This window comes from Schistocerca serialis, chromosome 8 (genome assembly GCF_023864345.2).
Source record: "Schistocerca serialis cubense isolate TAMUIC-IGC-003099 chromosome 8, iqSchSeri2.2, whole genome shotgun sequence".
Lineage (NCBI taxonomy): Eukaryota > Metazoa > Arthropoda > Insecta > Orthoptera > Acrididae > Schistocerca > Schistocerca serialis.
The window spans coordinates 77,849,469-77,855,468 of NC_064645.1; positions in this window are offsets into that span (position 1 = coordinate 77,849,469).

The following is a 6,000-nucleotide window of genomic DNA, read 5'->3' on the forward strand; positions in this document are numbered from 1 at the left end:
TGATTGCACGACCGAAGAAACAAAGAAAAGTTTCAGAGGCGAAATACCATTGTGTATGACGTCTATAGCCAAAACTAAGCATGCAGCTGAAATCAGTCGATTTGGTTGTGATGACAAGCTGATCTTAGCGTAGCCCGCGGTGCAGTTTTGGGGGAAGGCAATAAAATGGTCGTGAAGCCAACGAATGTGAATGCTAAATAAAAGTTGTAGTAACAAATTGATGTGTAGCGTAGTCTAATATTTATGTTCGCGCCATATTTAAACTGCCAGTTTCAGTCGAATGCAAGTTGTAACGTACTCATTTTAGTTACTCGTAAATAAGTCAGTGAAGATATATGCTGTGCTGTGGAAACTGGTCTGTGCATATTCTAGACCTACATATAGGGCACACCGTGCCAACTTATGCTCTGAGTTAGAGTCCTGCATGACCGAGTAAGCGAGCACAATATACGAGGTGGGGCGAGCACACCCTAACTGGATAGGCTACCCGCACTAGTTCTTGTGACCGAGCATAGAAGCCGTGACCGAATACGTAGCACATAACTTCAAACACATTTACACGTGTTATTATCCGTGTGACACTGCAGCCAGTACGGGCTTCTCATTTGTGGTGTGTCTCTCTCTGTAATCATGCAGCGCGAGGAAGCCAGTGTAGTAAGACATAAGATTGAAACCAATGTTTACACATTAAAGAAACGGGAAGGTCTAAAACGCCAAGTATGGAGTACATTTCTGTTGGTTGTAGATGAAAACAGTGCGTCTACTGGGTACGTATCGCGCATAAACTACTCCACTTTATTGTTTTCCCAGTCGGGAACCACTCATTTAAAGAAACACAGTTGCAAGAAACCTCACAAAGATCGTTTCATTGGCCGTCCTTCCGTGATCTTAATATGCTTGAAATAAGTGAAAAGCAGGAAATTCTTAGCAATGTGCGACAAATGTGTGCTACGTACCTAGCTACAACATGCAATCACTAACATAATCGTTTTTGCATAGTTAGTGGAAAGTGTATTATAGAGAAACAGGAATGTTGTGACTCGTATAATATTTCATTAACGTAAAACACCTCGTGTTTTTGGGAACGGGGGTCGGGTTGTTTGGGGGGAGAAACCAAACAGCGAGGTCATTGGTCTCTTACGGGAACGTTTCGATGATCTCGATATCAGTTCTGTATTACTTGTCTCTTTTGTTTATTATCATAGATCCTTCAAGTACTGTGTCATCACCACCCACAAAGAGAGATCGTTTCAAGGAATGGGGGAACAACAGATCATCCACAGCAGATGAAGTAGATCTGTACATTTTAATACACCCCGGAGATGATGATGGCATCTTAAAGTGGTGGAGCAGACATGAAACAGATCTGCCAGATTTGGCTGCAGTTGCAAGACGTATTTTATGCATCCCAGCAACAAGCGCATCTAGTGAAAGCTGCTTTAGTAAAGCCGGAATGTTACTAACAAATTGCCGCAGCCAATTAAATCCGGAACGCGTTAGTGATTTACTGCTGATCAACAATAACTATAATTCTGTTTATGTTGCAAACAATTGAAAAGTACTACAAGCTACGTCTGTAAATGATAAATGTTCTTTGTATGCTTTCTTTATGAAGATGGTTGTCTTCTAGATTACAGGGAAAGTACTTATTTAATGTTTCCTATAAATGAAAGGAAAAATATATCATTTGTTTGGAAATGAGACTCATCTTCTATCCGCGATTGTATAGAAATATCATTTTACTTTCCAGATGCTTTATGAATTTAGTTGTGTCACGTACCCGTTCTTGGAAACGTTACTTTTGTATTAAAAGAGAGAGAGAGAGAGAGAGAGAGAGAGACAGAGAGAGAGAGAGAGAGATAAATACACTGTGTGTGTGAGAGAGAGAGAGAGAGAGAAAGAGAGAGAGAGAGACATTGGATTTGTACAGTACAGTACAGTGCAGTGCAGCGAGCCGGGGCGAGGCGAGGTGAGACATCAGCGGTGACCGGTCATGCTCGGTTATCCGCGTATCCGGAATCCAGACAACAGACATGGGGCGAGTACGTGACCGAGCCGAGTCGTGTGGGGCCGGACACGAGCGGATCGGTCCCCCCGTCAACAGGCGAGCCGTGACCGGTCAAACACTGAGCGTTGCAGCACTCTACTCTGAGTGTAATCAGCCCCGCTGCGACATGGACGCTATCAAAGCTGCCTACTTTGATTATTTTCATTCTATCATGTCATATGGCATAATATTTTGGGGTAACCAGCCTTTAGCCAAAACAATATTTACTGCATAGAAGAGAGCTATGAGAATCATAAGTGGTGTTCATCCAAGATGGTCTTGTAGAAATCTGTTCCGTAAGTTACAAATATTAACAGTCACCTCTCAATACATATTTTATTTGACGATTTTTGTTTCTAATAACCAGTCTCTTTGTAAATCTAATAGTGAATGTCATGATCATGATGCTAGATCAAAAAATGATTTACACAGGGATCTAAAACATTTGAGTGTTTTGCAAAAAGGTGTTCATTATTAATGTTCACATTAATATCTTATCTACTTTTAAACGTAAATTAAGAGAATACATAATGGACAATTCCTTCTACACTCTTGATGAGTACCTGCAGATAAAGAAATGATTGGTATTTACATTCTTAAAACTTTGTTTTAATGTGTTTTGTTATAACTCATCTCAACTGTTTAAGTTGGACAATGTACTATATTTTCTTTTTCAGTAGTTGTTTTATGTTACTTGAACTATGCATTTGATTTGATTTTAACTGTCAAACTAACCTAAGGATATCAATCACACACATCCATGCCCCACAGCACAAATAGATAGCTCGAAATATACAACACACAGACTATATAAGATGCTTTATGAAGATAGGACAACTGATCTTGCAGGTTAGGACAGGTGGTTGACCATAGCCTTGATCAAGGAATCATCCTGGCATTTGCCTTAGTGAAAATCACAGAAAATCGAAATCAGGATGGGTGGACAGAGCAACTCCATTCTCCCGAGTATGAGGCCAGTGTCGGAACAGCTGCACTGCCCCATTTGGTTGGTCCCTATCGTACACTAAAGAACCAAAGAAACTGGTACACGTGCCTAATATCATACAGGACCCCTGCTAGCATGCAGAAGTGTCGCAACAGGACGTGGCATGGACTTGATTAATGTATGAAGTAGTGCTGGAGGGAATTGGCACCACGAATCCTGCACAGCTGTCCATAAATCATAAATCCATAAGAGCATAGGGGGGGGGGGGGGAGGGGTGCAGATCTCTTCTGGACAGCACATCGCAAGGCACCCAAAATAGGCTCAATAATGTTCATGTCTGAGGAGTCTGGTAGCCAGCGGAAATGTTTAAACTCAGGAGAGTGCTCCTGGAGCCACTCTGTAGCAATTCAGGACGTGTGGGGTGTCGCTTTGTCCTGCTGGAATTGCCCAAGTCCATCGGAATGCATAAGGGACATAATGGATGCAGGTGATCAGACAGGATGCTTACATATGTGTCACCTGTCAGCGTCGTATCTAGAGTATCAAGTGTCCCTTATCACTCCAACTGCACATGCCCCACACTATTACAGAGCCTTCACCAGCTTGAGCCATCCCCTGCTGACATGCAAGGTCCATCGTTCAATTTGAAACAGGACTTGTCTGACCACCCAACATGTTTCCAGTCATCAACAGTTCAACGTCTGTGTTGACAGGCACAGGCGAGGTGTAAATCTTTGTGTCATTCAGTCATCATGGGTACCCAAGTGGGGCTTCAGCTCCAAAAGCTCATATTGATGATGTTTTGTTCAATGGTTCACACACTGACACTTGTTGATTGCCTAGCATTGAAATCTGCAGAAATTTGCGAACGGGTTGCTCTTCTGTCATATTGAACGATTCTCTTCCGTCATTGTTGGTTCTTGCAGGATGTTTTTCCGGCCGCAGCGATGTAAGAGGTTTGATGTTTTACCGGATTTCTGATTTTCACAGTACACTCGTGAAATTATCGTACAGGAAAATTCCCACTTCACCGCTACCTCAGAGATGATGGGTCCCATAGCTAGTGTGCCGACTATTACACCACATTCAAACTCACTTAAATCTTGATAACCTGCTATTGTAGCAGCAGTAACCGATCTAACAACTGCGCCAGACACTTGTCTTATGTAGGCCTTGCCGACCGCAGCGCCGTTTCTGCCTATTTACATATCTCATTATTTGAATAAGCATGCCTGTACCAGTTTCTTTGGCGCTCAGTGTATAATGTTCATTGATTTGTTTCAGCTAACTCGTAAAATAAAACGTAGTTCAGCTCTTCATCGCTGAACACACTAAAAGAACATGTTAGAAATTAAAAAGGTTTGATTTAATGTAAACAGATCCATGTGCCATTGTAATGACTTACATACTACAACATCGATATTTGTTGTCCTCTTGCGCTCAGTTGTCTGTAATATTATGTTCATAATAACTACTTTAGATCTGTATATCACAGAGATGGGCAAACTCGTTCATCCTTGGGAACTAGTTCACTGCTGATCGTTCTTTTTTGGGAACCGTTCATTTTTACTCGTTCACCGTTCATTTGTGTTTGGTATATGGTTCTTATGAAAAACTGAAAACTAGTAGTGTAGGTGACTGGAGGGCACCAAGATGGGGCTCTTGCCTCCCCCCTGGAGTACAGAGTTTTTATTCATTACAGAATTCTCACACACTTGTAGAAGTAATTTTCGTGATTCTGCAGAACCTCTCGTTTAGCCAACCGTATCCTTGTGTGGCTGATCGCATGGAAGTAATATAGGGTGGCGCTCGGAAAACCGGCCCTGAGTACAGACTGCTCGCCAATTACGGGCGATGTGTTAACTGCTATGAGCAGATACAACAAACAGACAAACATGTAATAATTAGGCAGTGAAGAAATAACAAGCTATGCAAGCAACAATTTCGAAACAATCGATGACAATGTGTAGAGACCTGGAGAAGAGAACATGAAAATCTCACGCGACACGCATGGGCTACAGCTCATGTAGTCGTGTAAACCTGTTGATGGCTGTATCCCAAATTAATAGACCACAAGTGTCTTGTGTAAAATTCTTCGTTTCGACTTCCACTACATAGCTATACTATGTTGTAAACAATAATCGTTTATACACTATATATACTTCACATTGTCTCTTGAGTTTGTATGCGAAGTAGAGACTTTATGGAAGCATAAAATAAAATGTGGTTTTATCATACTTGCGTCACACGCTTAGTAAAAATTAGGTTTTTATGTTGCATTATTAACGTTAAAGCAGCAATAATAATAATAATTAAGTTTGCAGTAATAAAGTTTTTGGTTTGAAAGCTCCTTCTGAACAAATGTTTTTGAGATAATAAGTAAATACGATTTTATGGCAATCTATGTCTTTTCAAATGGAGAGGCACCGCTTTTCCTACTGAGCCAAAATGACCCACAACCCACTTTTTTTTTTTCAAAGAAACCAAACTAGCAGGTAATGCAAATTGGAAACAACCAAACTTAAAAATAATTAGAGCCTTCCTAAGTGTGATGTTTTGTATATGAAAGATACACGAAAATCATTTTATATGAATTTTCTTACACTAAAAATTGAGCATATTATTGAAAGTTAGCTGCTAAATCAAGTCGATGAAATCAAAAAAATATATGAATAACAAAAAAACGTGCCTTGTTATAAGTATGTCTTCTGCCATTCATCGATATAATGAAGTGAGTTGATATGCCCTTTTGTTACCTGCAAAGACGTATCTATTACATACAACGTAATTTTTATGTCATTTATGTAACCATAAAATACTTTTTGATTACCGGTCGTGGACAGTGAATAGCCAGAACCAAGTGCAAGAACAGTTTGCAACGCATGTAAAATAGGCGAGCGCAGTGAACGAAATGAACAACTGGATACTGAATTGACTAGGAGCAGTCGGCAGTGGAACTGAGAAGAACGATGAGTGTGGCCGAGGGAGACTGAGACTGAGACGAGCA